Below are 24496 nucleotides of genomic sequence, written 5' to 3' on the forward strand. Positions count from 1 at the left end.
TATTGTTATTCGATATTAATGGACGCCAGAATCTGTAAGATGTTTGACGAATGATAACATTGAAGTAGGGGTTCAATTTACTCGATTACACCACGCCCCCTCAATTTCTGCCTTTGTACCTGTTTTAGATATCGTTATCATTGGTTTCCAATTTTGGCACAAGACCTGCAATTTCGAGAGTTGGGGAGGCTAAGTCGATCACATCGACTCTAATGTTCAACTGTCACTACTTATTTTATCGATCTCGAAAGAATAAAAAGCAAAGTCGACCTCGGCAGCATTTGAATTCAGTACGTAAAGATGGATGAAATACCGCTAAGCATTTTGCACGGCGTGCTAAAGATTCTGATGGCTTGTTGCCTAGATATTATTATTATTAATGTGATGGATAACAGAATCCATAGATGTTTAGATATTTGGTTAAACATAAGGCTGGCAGTATCGTCAGCGCGCCGGACAAAATGCTTAGCAGCATTTCGGTCCTCCTTACGTTCTGAATTCAAATTACGCCGAAGTTGACTTTGCTTTTCATTCTTTCGGTATCGATAAAATAAAGTACCATTCAAGTACTGGGATCTATGTAATCGACAAGCTCCTCCCCCAGAATTTCAAGCCTTGTGCCTATAGTAGGAAGGATATTTGTTTAAATCTGTTTACATTTTGAGTTCAAATCTCACCGAAGTCAACTGGCTTTTCATCCTTCCGAAGTCGATAAAATAAAGTAGCAGTTAAGTACTTCAATCGATATGATCGACTATTCGCTCCCTCCACAAAAATTTCTGGCTTATTTTTCATATAAGAAATTAAAGGGCGGTAGATTCGGCAGAATAGTTAGAGCGTCGAACAAAATGCCTTGCAGTATTTGTTTCTGCTTTTTATGCTCTGAGTTCAAATTCCGCCGAGGTCAACTATGCTTTTCAGCCTTCCGGTATTGATAAAGAAAAGAATCGACCAAGTCCAGGAGTTAATTTGATCGACTAGCCATGTCCCCACTGTATTTCTGACCTATGTCTATGCAATAAACTATTTTTATGGTACTGTGACAAAGTATGTTCTCAATTTACATCAAATAATATACCATAAAAATAAATTTTTTTTACAAAACATATTTTCATGTTGCCATGTTCATACATGAAAATACTTCGGAAAATATTGCTACGATGGCTGAAGCGAATGGACTTCAGCCAGAAATCAAAAAGGGGCCACGTTTTTCAGTTTTATCCTGCCTCAACAACAAACTACGCAATGTAGCATAATAATAGTTTCTCTGGTTCATACTCGTCTACAATTTTGTTACGAAAAGGTATACTTAGTTAAATTACCCCCGAGCAGGATGGAAAGCAAAGTCAACAACTACAGGATCGTAAGAGGATTGAAGCTTAAAAACAATTTTGCTAACATTTCACAAAATTTGCTACATTAAACAGTGGCATATCACCACAAACTAAGTGCATTAGATTAAAAGCATCGGTGGAGCTGCCGGGCAAAACGCTATGCTGCATTTCATTCTTAAAAATCTTTTTACTTGACTCATTCATTAAAAGGCAGCCATGCTGGGGCACTGCCTTGGAGAATTTTGGTCGAACAAATCGACCTCAGTACTTATATAAGCCTTGGCCTCTTTTTATCGAACCACTAAGTTTCGGGAACGTAAGCACATCAACACCTATTGTCAAGTGGTCGTTGAGGATAAACACAGATATAAACACACACACTCACACACACACGCACACACACACACACACACACACACACACATATATATATATATATTCTTTTATTCTTTTACTTGTTTCAGTCATTTTGACTGCGGCCATGCTGGAACACCGCCTTTAGTCGAGCAAATCGACCCCAGGATTTATTCTGTTTAAGTCTAGTACTTATTCTATCATTCTCTTTTGCCGAACCGTTAAGTTACGGGGACGTAAATACACCAGCATCGGTTGTCAAGCGATGTTGGGGGGACATACACACAAACATGTATATATATATAGATACATACGACGGGCTTCTTTCAGTTTCCGTCTGCCAAATCCACTCACAAGGCTTTGGTAGGCCCGAGGCTAGTAGAAGACACTTGCCCAAGATGCCAGGCAGTGGGGCTGAACCCGGAACCATGTGTTGGGTAAGCCTCTCCTGCACCTATATATATATCGCGTCCCCATAGTTGTGCCTCGAATTTGAAGGTAGTTTTTTTCCGTTGAAATGGAATGAATTGTTTTCGAAGATGAGGCTGACTGTGTCAAGTATGAAGGTTACAGTAAATTTACTGGGGATCACTTCTCTATGTTTATCGACCCAGTATTTATGGCAGTAATTCCCAAATCATGTGGAATGTTCGTATATAAGTTTGTTATATATTATTCAAAAGATTTCCAACACTATTTTTTATGTTTTATTTATATTCTTTTAAAATTAATGTGGGATATAGAATATGGAATTTATAGTATATATAGTAAAATGGAATGAAGTATTGAATGTCTTATTGAACAAATGAAAAAAAAAATATATATATATATATATATATATATATATATATGCACACATATAAATGAAATATATATATATATATATATATATATATATGTATATGTATATATATATATATATATATATATATATACATATATATATATACACATATATATATATACATATATATATACATAAATATATATATATATATATATACATATATATATATATATACATATATATACATATATACATATATATATATATATACATATATATATATATATACATATATATATATATACATATATATATATATATACATATATATATATATATACATATATATATATATATACATATATATATATATATACATATATATATATATATATATATATATATATATACATATATATATATATATATATATATATATATATACATATATATATATATATATATATATATATATATATATATATATATATACATATATATACATATATATATACATATATATATATATTTCTTTTTAAGTTTCAGCTTAGAGCTGCGGCCATGCTGGTGCACCACCGTGTTGCTACACTGTTATTACAGGGAGCCTTTTACAGTATGTGGCACTTGGTGAAGAATGGAGTTTGATTTAGCAACCCTCATTTGCACCTCCTGTCGCGAGGTAGGTTCATCTGGGATTCTCGATAGGAAGAGGTCCAGCTTTGATTTAAAAACTCCTACATCTACTTTGTGCAGATTCCTCAGGCTCTTTGGGAGAATATTAAAAAGCTGTGGGCCCCTGAATCCCAAGCTGTTGCAGTAACTGGTCCTGAAGCGCGATGGCATTGCTGGGATCTTTGGCACTATGCAGTGTCGTCCCGTTCTGGCATTGGTGTAGCTTTCAATGCCAAAATTTGGCACAATTCCTTCCAGGATCTTCCAGATGTATATTACTGCATACCTCTCCCGCCTTCTCTCCAGGGAGTAGAGTCTTAGCTGTTTCAGCCTTTCCCAGTAGCTGAGCAGTTGCAAAGAGACAATCTTCTTTGTGAATCTCCTCTGGATTGCTTCAAGGTCTGCTGTTAATTTCAGACTGGTGGGTGACCACAGCTGTGAGCAGTAATCCAGGCGGCTGAGGACGAATGTCCTCCAGAGGATCATCATGGTTTCCTTATCTCTGGTTCTGAATGTTCTCAGGATCCATCCAGCCAATCGTCTGCACTTTGTTGCCATTCTGGTAATGTGCACTTGGAAAGAGGTGTCATCACTCATGTCGATACCCAGGTCTCTCACTGATTTAGGCTCTGGGATTGAAATTCCGTGTGGACCAGTGTATTCTGTAAGTTTCATATTCAGTTTTGGACGTTGGTAGCGCAGGGCTTGGAATTTTTCAGCATTAAACTGCATATTATTGTCCTCAGCCCATCCGTAAACTGAGTCCAATTCCTGCTGCAGGTGTGCAACATCACTGGAGTTCTGTATTTTCTGCGAGACTTATGTATCGTCTGCGTAGCTTGCAAGAGTGGCTATCCGGGCACTTGAAGGCATATCTAAAAGAGCGACTATATATATATATATATATATATATATATATATATGTATATGCATTCCCGAATTTGTGTAAATGTGTATAGAATAATATATCAGTTGAATAAAGTTACATGTTCTGGAATTTGGCGAACATTAGTGTTCTGGATTTGTTGTCTGTGAATTTGTGAGCGTTTCTATAATATATGTATTCCCTGTCTCGCCAGTATATAGTTCCTCGCAATTCGGGCGTTTAATGCAGCAAATTTATGCTTTTGTAGTTCATATCTGCATTTGCAAAAATCTGTACAATTTTTTTGTTCTAACGGATCTACGCGTATGCATGTATTGACACGTTCCACATCTGTTATCATTGCACTTGGATACTGTGAATGTTTTATCCTGTTTGTTCATGTTGAATTTTGCCTTTGTTAATAGTTTCTTAGATAAGTGTTTGATTAGTTATTATTTTTTTTTATTTTTCACTTTGTTTCATGATTGGCACATTTGTTTTGATGACGTTAAAAATGTTTTGGTGGTGCGGATTGTGTGTTACTAGAAATGGTATTGTGTTCCGTTGATGGATTCGTCTTTCTCGTGTTGCCTTAAGTTGTTCTATAGCTATCTCTTTTGCTCGTTGTATGCTATTCTCTATATGTAAGAGAGGGCATTTTTTCTTGAGCAGAAATCCTTCGAGTTCTGTAAGTCGTATGTTCTTAGTATTTGGATCATCTACTATAGTACAAATTTTCCTGGCTAGACAGTTCGTGATGTTGCGTTTTGTGTGTGTTGGGTGGCATGATTTGAAATTTAGGTATATGTGCTTTTGTGATAAATATCAGTTGTGATTGTGGTGTTGTTTTTAATTACCATTATGTCAAGGAATGATAATTGCACGTTGCTCATTTCTGTTGTGAATTTGAGACTAGGGTGTAGATTAATCTTCCAGATTTTCTATAGATTTGGTCCAAATTAGGAAACAATCATCAAGGTGTAGTTTCAATGTGTCCTCCATATGTCTTTTAAAGGTCATGCCGTAGTTCTCTTCAATATTTTAATACAGGTTTTGTTCCAAGTATCCCAATACTGATTTCGCGAAAACTGGAGCAAATCGCGTCCCCATAGCTGTGCCTCGAATTTGAAGGTAGTTTTTTTCCGTTGAAATGGAATGAATTGTTTTCGAAGATGAGGCTGACTGTGTCTAGTATGAAGGTTACAGTAAATTTACTGGGGATCACTTCTCTATGTTTATCGACCCAATATTTATGGCAGTAATTCCCAAATCATGTGGAATGTTCGTATATAAGTTTGTTACATCAAAACTAACAGTGAACTGGATTCTGTCGTTTTGGGCTGATGTGACAGGAAATTGATGTCATCCCGAATGAAACTGGGTATGTGACTACATAGCGGTTTTCAGATAATGTCAATGAGGTTGCTTGGAAGATGTGTAGGACAGGCTTGATCAACTATAATAGATCTTAGTTTAAGGTCTTTTGGTTGTAGTAGTTTTATGTATTCACTACTTTGTTCCTTTAAAGCATTTTGTATTTCTTTTGGATTGTGTATTTTAGGTAAGCTATAGAAGTTGCTGGATTTCGACTAAAAATTGGCAATATAGTGCCTTTCATTAGGAGTGAAGGAGTTATAATGTTTTAAGATTAAATAGTTGAGTTTCTTCATGATGCGGTGGTCAATATTTCGCGGTAGAATGTTATATCCTTCAATTGATCTTCAGCTAGATCCCGGTAGTATTCTGTATCCATTATAACAATGGCACCCCCTTTATCCGTTTGTTTGATGACAATTGTGTTGCTATTTTTAAGACGTATAAGGGCAGACATTTCTAGTTTTGAAATGTTTGGTCTTGCGTTGATGTTATGCCTCAGTGGAAATCTGGAGAGGATATCAATGAACTGATCTAGAAGTGTATTTCGTCCTTTTCGCGGGTTAAATTTTGATTTATTTTTCGCCAAGGATTTGTCATTCTCATTAATTTTATCAGTAAAAAACTCCCCAAGTCGTAGTTTCCGACAAATGTTTTGAATATCTTCCTCTAATTCCTGATGGTTGAATGTAAGTGTAGGTGTGAGTGTTAGTCCTTTCATCTATAATCGAAGTTCGTCACTGTTTATATTTCTTTTTGACAGATCAATAATTTTAAGGTCTATCCTATCAGTTGTTCCACAGGTGTTTCTTCTTGAACTTTTTCTTTCTCCGGTGTTTGCTGTCCTGACCCTAAAAAACAGATTCATTTTTTGTCTATTATTTCTTCTATTATTAACATCTTTTCTCTGGTGCGCTTTGTATGTTGGTTGTGGTGTTTGGTTAAGTATGCTTGTTCCTTGTTCCTACGTGTGGGTATATTATTCATATTTTCAGTTTGCGAAAAGGGTTTTGGGGTTTATTTGACGGTCCATTATGGTTTTTCATTCTGAACGGAAATAATAACAATAATATAACAACCAGTTCATGATGTGGATTAAAAAATATCTTTAACATATGAATATAAGCAAATTACAGAAAACTCCCACCTACTGAAATAAAAACGATCAAAACCAACTAAGTTTGCTCACTCTGCAAGCTAATTGGTTAAAATAAAGGCAGGGTCTATGCCAGTAATATCGGTACGCCCGGCAAACCGTGACGTTTAAGTTGCATGCTGATTGGTCAAAACCGTATTCGAAAAATTCAGCTTATCGGAACCTTCTAAAAGGTATCAAAAAGAAGAAGTCAGTCATTTTACTACAGTTGTCAAGCACCTCAACTCAACTGTCAGTTAATACATTTTGAAAATTGATGATTACTACAAAACGTATGAAAGCGCCATTTGAACTTTATGAACATTACAAGATATGTTTTTTATTGTTTAACACACTTCAACATTGTAATATATATATATATATATATATATATATATATATAGATAGATAGATAGATAGATAGATAAATAGATATAGTTTGAGCTGGCTGACTCGAGTCTATTGTAGAAGACACTTGTGCAAAGTGCCACGCAGTGGGGTTGAACCTAGGACCATGTGCTCGGGAAGCAAACTTCTTACACAGAGCTGCATCTACACTTATTTAGTTACGTTTCTTTATATTCTGCCGAGAACAATTTTTGCCAGTCGATAAAAGAAGTATTTGGTATGATGTGACTGACTCTCTTCTCTCCATTCCACAAATTTGGAAGCCTTATGCCTATGTCTGAAATCAATATTAATTCATGAGTGTCTGTCGATCGCTGATCGATGAAGATCATAATTTGGCCACACGATTGATTGTGATTTAACTCATACCATGATGATGACGATTCAGAAAAAGACGAAGACTTTCAAGGAAAAGAAGTAACCATGTTTAATAGTTTGGGATTAACTTACGCTACTTTCAACTTAACGCTATAAAGCTCCTCTCAAGTTAAAATCTAACAGTCATTCAACAGCTCCCCTCCCTCTCTCTCCTTTTTTTCTCTCTCTCCTTTTTTCTCTCTCTCCTTTTTTTCTCTCTCTCCTTTCTCTCTCTCTCTCTCTCTTTCTCTATCTATATCTCTCTCTCCCTCTATCTCTCTCTACTCTCTCTCTCGCTCTCTCTATTCCTTCTCTCTACCACTCGCTCTCTCTCCATTCTCTCTCTCTACCCCTTCTCTCTCTACCACTATCTCCCCCCTCTCTCTCTATCTATCTATATATTTGTTAACCTATTTATGCACCCTTCTATTTCTTAGCTTATAAACTAGACTATGCTGGCATTTATAAACGAAATAAACTGAAAGCATGACTTCTTTCAACGCGAAGATATTTGGATTCTCCAAATCGGAAGCAATGCCTTGATAAGCAAGACAGAATGGTGCCACTGTATCTCACCAACAATAAACTAAAAGCGTAATCATTTTAGTGTAGGATTCGTTTGCTAGTCAGTTCTATCATTGACCATAGTTTATCGATTTTGCTGTTGTTTTTGTTTTATATCTGATACATATTAAATGATCAGATTCCTTTCGAGTAAAATGAAGTAAGCGAATAATTTAATAATATTTCTATTAATATTTTCGTTGTCAAGTGTTCGTAACACTGTAGAGCAACCAAATTTAGACATCAGCTTTGAACAATAAAATTATAAAATACACTTCTGATGGACAATTATAACAGAAATATTCTTCTACATAGTAATAAGATCAAAGTAGAGAGCAAAATTATAAACTAAAATAATATTTGATTCATGCAAAATACAAACAATCCAGACTTTTTTTTTTAAAAAAAAACTTCATATTTTTATCGATCGATGTGTAAATGTTTTCATCTGATTTCCATAAAACTCCTACACAAAGCTGACAACCTTTAGTTATCCTTATCCTGTTTGGATTTGTTCTTGTCATTTTTTCTACTTTCTTTTTTGTTGAGTAAATTTGGCAGAAAGTTCTCGGTTCAATTCCTAGGAATTGAAACACTTCATCTTTCCTTATGGAGATAATTTCAAAACCGAAGAAAACATTTTTTTAAATTACTACTTATTCAATTTATTCTTCCCCTCAAGGTACAAGTTATTCCTTTTAAATCATATCTAACTGCTCAGGAATGGCTTCGTTTGAGCATGAAATAACAAAATGAATAAATGGCATATGAATTAAATGAATTAGAATTATGAAATATTTAGGAAATCTTGTTAAAGTTCGAATAAATAAATAGTGACCACCCACATGGGATTGGCATAAATTGTCGAATAGAATAATTAAAACAGTTAACATCGATGATTTAATAGCAAACATAAAAATACTGGTTTCTAACATTGGCAGAGGTAATCTATGATATTATTGCTTAGTTTATAAATTGTTTATAAGTGTTGGGGTGGTAAATTCAATCGAGGTAGGATTTGATTTCAGAATTAAATCCTACAGCGAAACGCAATTATGCCGATGTAATTTCTGACCTGCATAAAAATAATGGTTTCTAAAAACAGACTCAACAACAAATAGTTCGAGTAGAAGATGGTCGACCAAATAAACTCTAGTCCTTATTTTACTGACCCCAGAATGATGGCAGGTAAAGTCTACTCAATAGGGGCTTGTAAAAGCACAGAATAAACATTGTGACCAAATCTGGCAGTATATTTTATCCGATGCTCTACTAATTCTGTCTTTTCACAATCCTTCTACCACTCTTCATTCTGCCATAAAAATACCAATTACATCTAAACAAGAACTGTAAATTTCAGTTAAGTTCTGTAAATATTCGAAACGGGCTACAAATATGGCAACAGTTTTCAGTCAGTTTTCATTTAAGAGAATCTAATAGCTTTATCGTTTCACATAAAATCGGATCGATATCAATGGCATTATAAAGATTCAATCAGTCAAAAATTTATGAGTTCGATTGAAGTTCACATAATATTGTGCGTGTGTGTGTGTGTGTGTGTGTGTGTGTGTGCCATTATAAGGATGAATGTGATTCGATATATCATATGCAAACAACTGAAAAAAAAAACATTCTCATCTATCACCCACCCTGGTGGAGTAAACCAAAATATACAAGTTTGACCAGTAATAATTTCAAGAACAAAAAAGTACTTCACACGCATATATCTAGTACAGCATAAATCAAAATATCTGAAGCATGTGGTAGTAATGGCGGCGGCGGCGGCGGCGATGGAGGTGGAGGAGGATCTCCGTCGTTCGACAATGGGGGTTCAGTTGTTCGATCTACTGAATTCTTTCCTCCTGAATTAACACTCCAGATACTGAACATTCCACAAATATATACTTTTAATTTAATTCTCAGGTAGAATCGTTTTGACACAGTGTGTGACAAGGTTTTAGATTTTAAATTAGTAACACAATCCATCTGGTGACTTTCTCGGCAGTTTCCTTCTACCTAGTTTCATTTACAAGGTATGTAATGACCCGAGGCTATACAAAGTGACATTTGCCCAAGATGTGATGCAGTGGAATCGAACCCGGCACTTCCTGGTTGCAAAGTGAACTACTATAAATGGATTAAACAACTCCGTCATAGTTTACAGTAAAGTGAATTTGATGAAATTTATATTCCTTGCTCGAAATTTAGGTTATAAGATATCCTAACAACCTGTAAAATAATTTTAGAAAAAGGACAAGTGTACCAGTATATAATTATATATAGTGTTAAGAAGTGAGAAATAATTCAACGTTTTGGTTAGTGAGGACAAAAAAGAAAGAAAATCAGGGATAACTTGTAAGCCGCAAATTATAAATCTCTACGGATCTTTTCCCTTTGAACGGCACATCGAGAAATTAATTTTTTGTAGCTAAACACTTTCAAACTTCGGTAGAATGTGTCATATAAAATATCTTTTACTCTTAGTGTTGTTGAGAAAAGATTATATTTTCAAAGTTATTTCGTGTTAAAGTTGTCGTATTTCGGTAACTTCAACCAATCAATGACGTGTATTCAGCTGAATAAAATTACTGCCGTTGTTTGTCAACAACAACTATCAGCGGTGAATATTTCGTTTGTCACTGTTATTTATGACATCGTTCGTGCGTTTGTACTGGTTTTAGCTTTGGGGCTTTAGTGTTAGGGTTAGGGTTCGGGTTTTAGAGTTAGGGTTAGGGTTTTAGAGTTAGAGTTAGGGTTAGGGTTTTAGGGTCAGGGTTAGGGCTTTAGGGATAGGAATAGGGTTTTAGAGTTAGGGTTAGGGTTAGGGTTTTAGGGTTAGGGTTTTAGGGTTAGGGTTGGAGTTTTAGGGCTAGGGTTGGGGTTTTAGGGTTAGGGTTAAGGTTGCGATTTTAGGGTTAGAGTTACGGAAAAATGTGAAAAATTAAGAAATTGGAGGGGAGGGGACAAAAATGTCTTTCCGAAAATAGTAGCTGAAAAACAGGAAAAAAAAACTAAAGGCAGTAGAAATGCACGAACGATTGTGGTGGTGCCATGAAGTAAACATGCTTCAGATACGCTCGTTTATTCATACAAACGTAACTGAGATGAAATATGTCATAAACAACAGTGACAAAGTTATTTTTTCTCCGAAAATTTCAGTAAGGGTACATTTCACCGATATATAATTTTCACTACCACTACTACTACAATAACCGTTACGGTTGTGCCTGCTATTTGCCATAGTCGTAGTAGGGAGACAGTGGTCAGTTACTTGAGCCACTATTGTTGCTTCGCAGTAAAATGATTTAATTCTGAATGCAGATCGTCCCAATATGATTTCAATCGCTTCATATAGCCAACAGCGTGGTTTTGGTTCGCTTTTTTTGTAGCAGTTAAATAGATCATTATTCAATTCATAACTCCAAGAGAAATGAGTTTTGTAATTACGGTTTCTTCTATAACTACAGCTAGAAATAATTTGTTTACCTGTTGAGCTGTTGTTTTCGTTCTGTTCCTCGGTTTTGTTGTTGTTGATGTTGTGTCCAGCCATGTTGTCTGTAGTAACTCTCTGCATGCGAAATTCAAATTTTAGTCGAAAATCACTGTGATCGTGAAAACAAGGCTCCTTCAGTTAATTCATCTGAAGATTAACCAGTTATTTAACAAGGCTGATAGTTGTGACTCCATAGTTGGAGTAGTAGTCATCGTATTTTCGATAAATAGTCTCCCACGCCAAATACGCAACTTGTCGTTCAAGTTCGCATATGTATGTATGTATGTATGTATCTGTTTATGTATGTATAGTATACTTTAGCATGATCTACCGTGCTGGTTAGTGCACGTGTGTATGTGTTTGAATCATGTTAACACGTGCATTTTTTCCATATGCATATTAGTGTGCGTGCGTGTGTGTGTGTGTGTGAGAGAGAGAGAGAGAGAGAGAGAGAGTGTGTGTTTGTGTGTGTGTGTTTGTGTGTATGTGTGTGTGTGTGTGTGTGTGTGCGTGCGCACGAATGTTTACGATTGTGAGTTTGTCCTTGTATGAGGATGGATGTCCATATGTGCAAATGAGAAAAAGACGAAACATATAATTGCAGGAAAGCTGAGCGAGAAGAAAGGATAAAATGGCTGACGTTAATGGAAAGATCGAGTAACGTCGATATGTTGTTCAGTAGTCAATTTTGTAAAGCTGACTTCAGTACCACAGTTATTCATCAATAAGAGTTAATCCCACTACCTTAACACATGAAGCTATTAAGCTTGGTATTCGATCGTGCTTGTATTTATAGTCTTCAATTGTCGTCAACCTGACGTAGGCAATCCTGGCTGTTATTGTCATTACGATATACGTATTAACTTTTCTTTTTAAACTTTTGTTACTCATTGTTAAATATTTTTAACATCCAGTTCTATGATTTCAGTACAGTATTGACTTCTCTGATAAATACAGGAATTAAGATTTTGCGATGGCGTGGAAGTGAGATTTTAAAACATTCATAACTTTCTAAATAACAGTGACATGTGGCTTTAGCTGTGAACTGAAATTTGCATTATTCTGGACTCGCTAAAATGTAAAATTTCTTACTCCATTATGCTCGTTTACGTATTTTTCATAGAATATTGGTAAAATCCCACCCTTTTATGAGATTACGGGACATTCATGATAGAACTAAGAGTAACGAAAGTCTAGTGAATTCGCATCCTTGAAACAAATTAAGTGAAATCTCAACCACCTTATTTTCATGGATTTTTTTTTTTATATTCATGAAATTGTAAATGAGTCGGTGTGACGTTCCTCGAATAATGCTTTCTCTTTTCGTAAAGAGACGCCATATTGGAAGTGTGAATTAAGTAAAATAGCTTCAATCCAAAATTGAAACCGCACCATGTCACTCAAGCATGCAATATTTTTCTATCTTAACGCACCAAAACCTGCGATGTATTCCAATAATTAGTTATCAGCTAAATTACTTGGACCTTTATATTCATAAACATCCATTAATGGGTAACAAGATTTACAGCTTTTAATGAACTGCAAAAATAGGATTTTGTAAGAGTTTGCATTTTCCGAAATTATTAGAAACCTAAATTCATTAAACTAATTGAAACCAAATCACGAGATTGGTTTGGTGAGAATTTCATGTTTCCGTACGACAATGTAGAAACTTCTATATCAGAAATATATTTACGCTGTAATAGTTCTCTCGATATTGATTCATCTATTGATTCAACTATTCATATTCTCATTTATATACAAACGAACTGGAATAAATTCACTCATTCGCACATTAGCATACGTAACAGAAATTATTTTATGTATTCATGTATGCATTTATTCATATGTGTGAATTAATTCAGTCATATACATGCATGGTCAAAAAATTGTTCAATATAAAAACACACACAATTTCACATATACGTACATGTCTACAAGTACACACATACATAAAAAGCCACAGCATGGTCGAATAGTTAAGAATTTGTCTTTGCATTCATGGAAGCTAGTGTTCGATCCCACAGAGCGACACCATAGTCTCTGCTAATAGCCTCGACTCGAACCTAGTTTTGTCCTTGAAATTTGATTCCCAGACACAATATGGATGGACGATACCGGTAATTCAAATAACGAGTCTTGTCCCACTGCTCTGCATTAAGGAAAAAAGTGTGTTGCCTGCACATTCACTAAACTTCGAGAAGAAGGTAATTCTGTTGATCAGTGAGAACATGTATCAACAATATCGACAGATGATCCACTTACATTTTATTACATAGAGATATGTTGATTTCTCTTGACATTCTGCTTCAATGACTTTTAAGTTTGGTGTATTGGTCAGGGAATCAATAAACGTAAAGGTGCCGGCCATTGTACACTGACTAACATCGCAGACGCTAACAAAACAAGATTAGTGAGTGCAAACTAGTAAACTATCTAGCTATAGACTCTCACTTGTTATTCTCAGTCTAAAATGCAATGAACCAGTGATTGCCGTTGTAAAGCAGTATCCAGCATGTAGTTGGTGAGTTACGAATTGCGATATATAATTAAATATATAAACTGATATTAATATAAAGGATTTCGTAGAAACTATAAAGTACTGGACTATATGCCTTATATTATTCCCGAGGTGTGTTTATATCCCACAATGGCTGACATTGTCTTGTATCTAAAAGCAGCTGACGATATCAGTTACATCATGACACCAACATTGTTCTTTGCTTCGTACGTACATGAGAGCATGCTATTCATTATCATGATTTTATAGCGAAGATAATTTAATTTATGTTTCTCGTCGAAATTCCACGGGTCCATAGCCATCTACAAGTATGTAACCTTGTACCAACGTAACAAATCAATATATGAAATAAAAACGGTAGAACACATTACAAAATACTTTACAGCATTTTGTCTTGTCTTCCGACGTTTCATTTTCTCTTTTTTTTTTTTTTTTGTTATCTTCTCGCATTTGATGAAATACGTTACAACACCTAAATCGATGCAACCAAATTTACTCTCCCGTTATAAAATCAGTCTTTTGCCGGGATATGAGTCTTTGCATCCGAAAAGTGTCAACCAATTCAACCGACAATCTAAAACAATGCTGAGGTCCGGAATAAATAACCTAACTTTGAGTCACTCAATATTCTTTGTTCAAAATCCGTTAGAGATAATTTGCTTAACATGTCTACGGAGTCTATAAAATAACTACAAGTAGCACACTGGACTTGCTTCGCTAGATTATAGCCCACTCTTCCACAAATACTGGCTCACCTTGTACTAATGAAAGATATTCTTCTCTACTCTAGGCACAAGACCCGAAACTTTTGGGGAAGGGGACCAGTCGATTAGATCGACCTCACTACGCAACTGGTACTTAATTTATGGACCCCGAAAGGATGAAAGGCAAAGTCGACCACGGCGAAATTTGAACTAAGATCGTAAAGACAGACGAAATACCGCTGAGCATTTCGCCCGGCGTGCTAACCACTCTGCCAGCTCGCTGCCTTACTAATAAAAGACATTATTAATTCTGTGAGGACCGGGAAATGGATATAAGCTCATAGCAAACGGATTAGAAACGGCCAAACTGAATTGAATGGAATAATTAGAATAATTACTGTCCAAACAGGCCAAGAAATCACTTAATAGGCACTTGTGCGAATAGTTATTTAGAATCACTAACAGAATATTATTCGTTTCACAAAGCTGGGAACCAATTTGTTCGAAAATGAGTTAAAGTCAACTGATAAATAAATATCCTTTTCTACTCTAGGCACATGGCCGGAAATTTTGGGGGAGGGGTCAGTCGATTAATTAATTTATCGACCCTGATAGGATGAAAGGCAAAATCGACCTCGGCGGAATTTGAACTCAGAACGTAACGGCAGGCGAAATACCACTAAGTATTTCGCCCGGCGTGCTAACGTTTCTGCCAGCTCGCCGCCTTTGAGGATATAAATATTATAAGATATTTTAATGTGGCCATCTATTATTTTCCCAACTCACCGCTCTCTACATCAAACAGAATAATTTATGTAAATAAGAACATATCATCACAGCCGAGGGCATTACATGTAGCAAAGATTTCGCTATAAACATCTGTAATAGTGATTTTTATATTTGAATAATCTTTACTTTAGTAATTACTATAAGGTATCTGAGAAAATGAGATCAGTTTCCTTTGCCTTGAAAGAAACTAACCGCGTTTGTTCTCTTTGTATAATTATTGGGGTGACGTAAGAAGGAAGTTGGACTTTATGAGACGTTAAGATTTCGAATGGAAACAGGTTCACTGAAGAAACAAGAGATGTGCATGTCTACATCGTATTTTATTCATTTCTCTCCAAGATACCAATTTGTCTTTTGGACATTTCCCAAATGCTTGTGGCCATCTCACCATCTCCTTATCACACTCTCTCTCATAATATTTAAGGAAAGGTGGGTTTGGAGATTCATTAGGACTTCAGAAAAAATACATTGTAGCCCTTAATGTTCTGAATTCGAATCCCACCGTGGACAACTTTGCCTGTCGTCCTTCCAGGATCGATAAAATAAAGTATTAGTCAAGTCGGTATAATCAACCGTGTTCTCACACCAAAGTTTCCTGCTTTGTGTCTAAGAAAGAATCATCCTTACTGAGGTGGTGACGATGGTAGAGAGGTGAAAATAGTAAAGTGCTTCTGAATCCTTAAGTTGTCGGGTTCGAATCCCACGTAAGTCGACTATATCTTTCATTTAGGCAGAACTGATGAAATAATTACAAGTAACTAAATCCGGTTTTCTACTTCTTCTCAATACATTTATGGCTTTCTTCAGGTCTAAAACATCGATATTCATTGAGGCAATTCAGTTGCAGAAATGGTACGTTGTCTGGCTAAATGTATTTATTTTCTTTTTAGACACACCTCAAATCTCGCCGAGATCCTCTTTAATGTTCATGTCTCCGGATCGAAAAACATAAATACTAATTATTGTTGTAGTTCAGTGCCAGTTCAGCCCTGATTTTGCATATATGTGATGAAAAGCGTTCCAGACGTGACCTACTCGTTTTTTTTTCTTTCTAAAGTATATTATCCAGTGTAGTTTTAGATAACATCTTTATGAAAGCAGTAGAGTGTGATCTAAGAGGAATTTAGTTGCTATCTTTAGCAGATCGAGCGACTACGTTAAGAGTCCCATACTGAATGAAATACTAGAAGAATAAATTGGGGTCAATCCAATCACTTAAATTCTTTCACATTCAAAGTTGACCTGGCACTTAGAAGAAATACAGTACGATCTATCTATTCCTAATCCAGTGATTTTCAAAGTCGTGGAGGAAGCAAGGCTGTTGTCGGATGTTATCAAGTCCTCCTCTATTCAGTGTAGATTTAACATGAGATATCTAGGCTGTATGTTGACGGTACTTCAGAGATAGCGAGAGAAGCATGAAGGGTGGACTCATCTGCGTAAGCTGAACATTGTTGAAGGTGACGGTAAGTAGGTTATCTAAAAGGTAGAGGAAAAGGCTTTAGGGTATGTTAAGATTTAATGTTTTTGGAGATTTGAAACTTTAAGCTATTGCTTGTTATCATCCTAATACTACAAGAGTAAAAGAAAGCGTCTCCAAATCTAGTGTTCCTGTTACATGGAAATATAACAGAACAGCTTGTGATAGATACAGAATTTGCTTCCTGGATGTTTTGTTAAGCATTTCTGTCTTGCTGTCAATTACAAAGAGGAACATTTTTCGAACACCATTCATTGTCATCGTTCTAATCTTGATCCACTCCAAACATACATATCTGTTTAGTAGTTTTGTATTTCACCAAACTACTATTACATCCCAAGAATCAAGAATTTATTACCGTTTCCAAGAAATATTATCTAAAAAGTAATCAGTTGATTATAAAGACTAAGGATAAACATCAGTCTGTCAAAGAATTCTGATAAAATAATATTATGTAAGCCATAAAAAATATAGATGCCTAGCAAGATGTTAATCGTCTATCTCACCGTGGTCTGGAAAAACATTGCGTCCAAAGAGAGTTAGGGAAAACCACAAGGTAGAGGTTGAAACGGTCTCAATCAGCAATAGTTTTGTTCAAACGAGTGGGATTTGAAGAATCTGGTGCGAATGAACGAAACCTTCCACACATGTTTGACCTTAAAGAGTTAACAGAACTGCACTCTAGTTCAGCGAGTGAACAGGTGACTCCTCCACGACAGGTTTTAACAAGAGAGTTCTTATCTAAAAGCCCTGGTGAAATAACTCGTGTCTTAAAGTGACTGACAGAAAACGATCCGAATTTTGAGCGAAGCATAAACGTTAAAAGGTCTGTAAAAGTAGTGCTGAATTATTAAAGATATGAATTCCAAGTTCATATGAAGAAGAAAAACTTGTCAACCTTTGATGCCTTTAGTTATAAAAATAAAAACTTAACCACCAGGAGTATCATATATATCTTTACAGGAATAAAAGACAGTGTGTATGATACTTTGATTAAATTACACATATTTTTCTTCAAAGTTTTTTTCTATATATGTAGAAACAGTGTAAGGTTTATTGCATTTTAAATAAGTGCATATTTCTGTCAATAATTTAAAAAACTTTTCATATATAAAAATTACATTTCACCTTCCTCAAATAACGAAGCTTTGAATGGCGAATTAAAAAAAAAAAGGCAGGAGTTAAATTGGTTCCGGATTCAGTCCCACTGTGTAGCACTTTGGACAAGTGTCTTCTACTATAGTCTCGGGCCGACCAAATCCTTGTGAGTGGATTTAGTAGACGGAAAATGAAAGAAGCTCGTCGTATATATATATATATATATATATATATATATATATATATATATATATATGTGTGTGTGTGTGTGTGTGTGTGTGTGTGTGTGTGTGTGTGTGTGTGTGTGTGTGTGTGTGTGTGTGCGCGCGTGTGTGTGTGTGTGTGTGTGTGCTTATGTGTGTCTGTGTTTCTCCCCCTCCCCCGCCATCGCTTGACAACTGATGGTGGTGTGTTTATGTCCCCATAACTTAGCGGTTCCGCAAAGTATATATATATATATATGTGTGTGAGTGTGTATGTATATATAAATATATATAGACAAACATGTATATATATATATATATATATATATATATATATATATATATATATATATACATACATATATATATATATATAATACATATACATATGTGTATATATATATGTATATATACATATGTGTATATATATTTGTATGCGTATATATATATTTGTATGCGTATATATATATTTGTATGCGTATATATATATATATATATATATATATGTGTGTGTATATATATGTATATATGTATGTATGTATGTATATATGTGTGTGTATGTATATACACACACTGATCGCATTCTTTGAAGAAAATAAATTGTTGAGTGATACCCAACATGGCTTTCGACCAGGTAGGAGCTGCCTGACCCAGCTCTTACAACATTACGACTGGCTGTTGAGGCAGTTACTCAACAACTCAAATGTGGACGTAATATACCTTGATTTTGCAAAAGCTTTTGACAAAGTGGATCATGGTGTGATATGCCACAAACTGCGTGATCTTGGCATAGCTGGAAAACTTGGAGAGTGGTTACATGACTTTCTGAAAGATAGAAGTCAGGCAGTAGTGGCTAATGGAGCCACCTCTATGAGAACACAAATAATGAGCGGTGTTCCACAGGGCACTGTTTTGGGACCATTGCTTTTTATAGTCGCTCTCTCAGATATGCCTTCAAGTGCCCGGATAGCCACTCTTGCAAGCTACGCAGACGATACAAAAGTCTCGCAGAAAATACAGAACTCCAGTGATGTTGCACACCTGCAGCAGGAATTGGACTCAGTTTACAGATGGGCTGAGGACAATAATATGCAGTTTAATGCTGAAAAATTCCAAGCCCTGTGCTACCAACGTCCAAAACTGAATATTAAACTTACAGAGTACACTGGTCCACAGGGAATTTCAATCCCAGAGCCTAAATCAGTGAAAGACCTGGGTATCGACATGAGTGATGATACCTCTTTCCAAGTGCACATTACCAGAATGGCAACAAAGTGCAGACGATTGGCTGGATGGATCCTGAGAACATTCAGAACCAGAGATAAGGAAACCATGATGATACTCTGGAGGACATTCGTCCTCAGCCGCCTGGATTACTGCTCACAGCTGTGGTCACCCACCAGTCTGAAATTAACAGCAGACCTTGAAGCAATCCAGAGGAGATTCACAAAGAAGATTGTCTCTTTGCAACTGCTCAGCTACTGGGAAAGGCTGAAACAGCTAAGACTCTACTCCCTGGAGAGAAGGCGGGAGAGGTATGCAGTAATATACATCTGGAAGATCCTGGAAAGAATTGTGCCAAATTTTGGCATTGACAGCTACACCAATGCCAGAACGGGACGACACTGCATAGTGCCAAAGATCCCAGCAATGCCATCGCGCTTCAGGACCAGTTACTGCAACAGCTTGGGATTCAGGGGCCCACAGCTTTTTAATATTCTCCCAAAGAGCCTGAGGAATCTGCACAAAGTAGATGTAGGAGTTTTTAAATCAAAGTTGGACCTCTTCCTATCGAGAGTCCCAGATGAACCTGCCTCGCGGCAGGAGGTGCAAATGAGGGTTGCTAAATCAAACTCCATTCTTCACCAAGTGCCACATATTGTAAGAGGCTCCCTGTAATAACAGTGTAGCAACACGGTGGTGCATCAACATGGCCGCAGCTCTGAGCTGAAACTTTAAAAAAAAAAAAAAAATATATATATATACATAAATATATATAACAAATATATGTATATATATATACATTACATATATACATATATGTACGAATGTATGTATGTACGTTTATATGTATGTACGTATAAGCACATCACGATGTAGGTCATTAGTAGCAATGTAAAGTAAACACACGAGGGGGGATGTTCTTAAGTAAACACTTGCAATACCATTCTGAAAATTACAAACCTTCCACGACAAAGGCGTTGTCTTTGTGACAAGAAAAAAGATGGATCTCGCAAGTTACAATGTATATTAATGTCTCATCAGAGACATTAATATACATTGATACCAGAGAGAACGGTAGCTTATAGTTATTTATACTGTATACCAAAGCAAATTCACTTGCTTAATTTCCATTGAAGTCGAAATGTTGATAAACAGTAATTGGTTATCAGTAGAAACACTACACAGCTGTAGGATAAACAAATGTGCAAGAATGAACACAGAAAGGAAACCCTCTAGTTTAACCGCGGCGTCTCCAATTCCGCAATGAAGAATGTTTACTAAAAACACAAGCGCGTATGTTTTCTTTATATTTCCAATTTATCTTATATTGTTACTCTTACGCCCACCCATATATATATGTACACCCACACGCTCACGAGCGCGCGCGCGTGTGTGTGTGCGTGTGTGTGTGTGTGCGTGTGTTGTGTGTGATATGTGTGTGTGTGTGTGTGTATACATAATAGATAGATAGATAGATAGATAGATAGATAGATAGATAGATAGATAGATAGATCGCTTCGTTTGCAGTCACAGATTTTGAAATTTTAAAACCAAGTGAAAATTTTAAAATTTGGTATATTTCTGTAACTTTTCAGGCAGAATCTGAATTTATTCTCAGAAAATAAATATTTAGGAAAACGTTTCAAAGTTTGATCATTTTAAGCCAATCAGAAAACGAATCAGAAACCAGCATTTTCTGCGTTATAGCTATCTGTCACAAAACCGACAGACATAAATAACACAAGCACAAAATTATATTGCTCTTAAAAACTTGTGGTAGTGGATGCGGTGGTGAAAGTGCCAGACTACAGCTTTCCTTGTTACAATGGAATGGCACTAATGTGAGATTTACGATCATGTGCACAATGTTGGCTTTCGATTGGCTAAAATTGCCCAAAGTCAGCAAACTTTAAAAGCTATTAACTATTAATTTATTAATTCATGGCAAAAATGAATTTCATTTATATATATATATATATATATATATATATATATATATATATATATATATATATATATATTGGGTGTTTGACTAAATTTGACGATTTATGTTTCCTCTTTTTTTTTTCAAGAACAGCTTGATATATTGATGAGCAAGTCAACGCCGTTGGAGAGTATAAAGACTAAAGTTGCAGCTGAGAAAAAGTCAGCTGACATGGAGAACTGGAAGCCATCTGGATATTGGAAAAGAGTTACCTGTATCAGAATGATTTGCGCCGGGTATCAAAATGCCGATATATGACTGCTAAATGGCCGCACTCTAATGACTGAAACAGGTAAGAGATAAAAGATATACCCATAGCACTTTATATATTGCAAGATTTAATTTCATATTTAACTACTTTTTAACGAAGTAGAACACTACATCACAATATATACTTGCATAGCAAGCGACTTGATCTGAGATCGTGTGATGAAACAAGAACAATTATTGCATGGAAGATGTTTATAAGTCATTTAAGAACACACAAAAACCGTTAGTTTCATTTCAACGTTTAAATTTAATTTGTGTCCAAATATTTTCCTCGGTCTGAAACCGCGACTTGTTCATTGACAAAACTTCGTGCTTATAAATATATATATATATCCTTTTTTTTAAATTTATTTCTACTTGGTTCAGTCATTAGACTGCAGTCTTGCTGGGGCACCACCTTGAAGGATTTTGGTCAAACGAATCGACCCCAGCAGATTTTCCCCTTAAAACCTGACACTTATTTTATCGGTTTCTTATCGTCTAACCGCTAAGTTATGGGGACGTAAACATACCAGCATTGGTTGTCAAACGGTCTTGAGACAAACACACACACACACACAGATATATACATGTATATACGGTAAGCTTCTTTCAATTTCCAACTAGCGAATCCCCTCATAAGGCTTTAGTCGGCCCGAGGCTAAAGGAGATGATACTTGCCCAAGGTGCCACGCAGTGGGACTGAACCCAGAACCATATGATTGGGAAGCAATCTTCTTACCACACAGTCACGCCTATGTATGTATGTATGTATGTATGTATATATGTATGTATATATGTATGTATGTATGAATATACACACCAAAACAATGTGAGTATGCATATAAACGTGTGTGTGTGTGTTTTATCTTTTAGTTAAAAGGAAATGCAATGCTTATGATCTTATACTGGGCCCTGACACAGGTGGTGGAGAAAGGCAGGATCATCCTAAAACCAGAAACCTAACTTGAATGCTTACAGCAGAGTGATTTGTACTTAGAACGCAAAGAGACACAACAAATATCAAGTTTGTGTGTATGTATGTATGTATGTATGTATGTATGTATGCATGCCATTGCTCAGTTTTATTTCAAGATTTCTTGCAATAGAGAAAGAGCCGGTTTCTAACCTAGATTCAAGGACCCTTCATTGGAATTTCAACATCAACAACAGGGTATGTTTTTTTGTATGTATGTATGTATGTATGTATGTATGTATGTATATGTGCAGATTTGTATGTTTTGCTTTATCTATGTATTCTCATGCATATAGTTGTATATCTAGATATGCTCATATATACTGAAATGATAAACTTCTGGAAAGTTTTACAGATTTTTACAGTTCCAGTGATGGATTGGATCTGTAATCTTCGAATTACCTTTTTCCTTTCTGCTTTTGAGAAGAAGCCTAATTTATCAAGATTGGTATTTAGGCAGTGTGTTACATATCCCAGGGCCTCAATAATTACAGGTATAAACCTGAACTTGTAATCTGGATAGAGCAGTTGCAGATTTCTCAATAGTTCAGCGTAGGTGTTCCCTTTTTCACTGATCTTCAGCTTCATGTTAACATCCGCTGGACAGCTAATTGCAACAGCTGTACACAGTTTCTCTTCTCTACCCCAAATCATTATATCAAGTTTGTTGAGCTTACATTTTATTGAGGTTTTCACTGGGACATTTCTCCAGTACTCCTTTTTATTATGAGTGGCTATGGCTTCTACCATACTGTGGGTTCTTATTTCTTTGTCCTCGACGTTATCCTTCCGACGGATTTCATCATAGAGCGTCCTAGCTACAACATATCTCATCGGTAGATAATACCGTGATGACATTTTCGGACAACTGCTTATGATGCGGGTGATATCTTCGATGTTAACTCCACAAACTCTACATCGGTTGTCACATTTTACTGATTTTCCTGCATCTCCATCCCTTTTGTGCATCAGGTATTTGCTTGATATTTCCTGTTCCTGGATTGCAAACACATACCCTTGAAAGTGGGAGGTAGGAATCCGGTTATTTGTCCATGAGAGACTGCTTTGAGGTTCAATGTTACTATCATCTCAGAGCTTTCCACTAGCATACCAAGTCTTCTGCCCATATAGTCTCATCCTTTCATCTGATGATACGTTGCGATTTCTTTGGGCTTGTATTTAAGGTTATCAGACAAGGAATGTTGCTCAAGCAATGCCTTCCAAGTTTTATTATGTTATCAGCCTCATGTATGCAAACTTGGTCACGGGATGCACTTCGATACTTAGTGGTTAAAAGATGTTGCCGAAGGGATGTAATACGACATTCAAAGGCATTTTGGATCGATGTTAAGCCTCTGCCACCTTGTTTTCGTTTTAGGTAGATGCAGTCTACGTCACTGTTTTGGGGAAAATGTGTGTGCTTGTTACAATTTTCCGGATTTTCACATCAATGGCTCACATCTCATCAAGTGTCCAATCAAGCAGCTCAAATGTTGGTCTGTGTACTGGAATTACAAACACATTGTGGACCACTGTTTTATTGAATGCAGAGAGTTCTGAGGTCCAAATTTTCTTTATTCGGCTGTAATATTCTCTAGTGATACGTGTTTTGCTACAAATGCCATTGTAAGATATGTTTTCATCTACCCCTAGATACCTGTAACATTTTTCGTCAGATATGGGGGAAACAGTCAAGTCATTGATGAAGATGTTGCTATGTGTGTATGTATGTATGTATGTTATGTGTGTTCTTGTCTTTCTCTTTTTAATTTAGAGTAAATTCTGGTCGGCGACCGACATGGTAGTAAGGTTGTGAAAGAAAGTATCTTGATTTAATAGTCACCTTTTAAATCTTAAGAAAGTATTGCAGATTCTTAGAGTCCCAGATATCTTGATCATTTGTAGCGTATGAATTAAGGATTTAC

General features: G+C 35.9%; 1 protein-coding gene across 7 annotated transcripts in view; it reads right to left on the reverse strand.

Moving 5' to 3' along the window:
- The window catches only part of LOC106870248 (zinc finger protein 474), a 161892-nt gene that overhangs the window by 73952 nt on the left and 63444 nt on the right, over positions 1-24496 (reverse strand). For 2 of the 7 annotated variants that reach the window (XM_052973221.2, XM_089363646.1), the window contains one exon: positions 21559-21629. The exons of 4 other annotated variants lie outside the window; for them this stretch is intronic. The gene's annotated coding sequence lies outside the window, so the exon portion shown is untranslated. Of the gene's footprint in view, positions 1-11336; positions 11711-21558; positions 21630-24496 lie in introns of those variants that run through there. One more of the 7 variants, XM_052973222.2, reaches the window with a different exon arrangement.

Source organism: Octopus bimaculoides, chromosome 15 (assembly GCF_046866305.1).
Source record: "Octopus bimaculoides isolate indiv1 chromosome 15, ASM4686630v1, whole genome shotgun sequence".
NCBI lineage: Eukaryota > Metazoa > Mollusca > Cephalopoda > Octopoda > Octopodidae > Octopus > Octopus bimaculoides.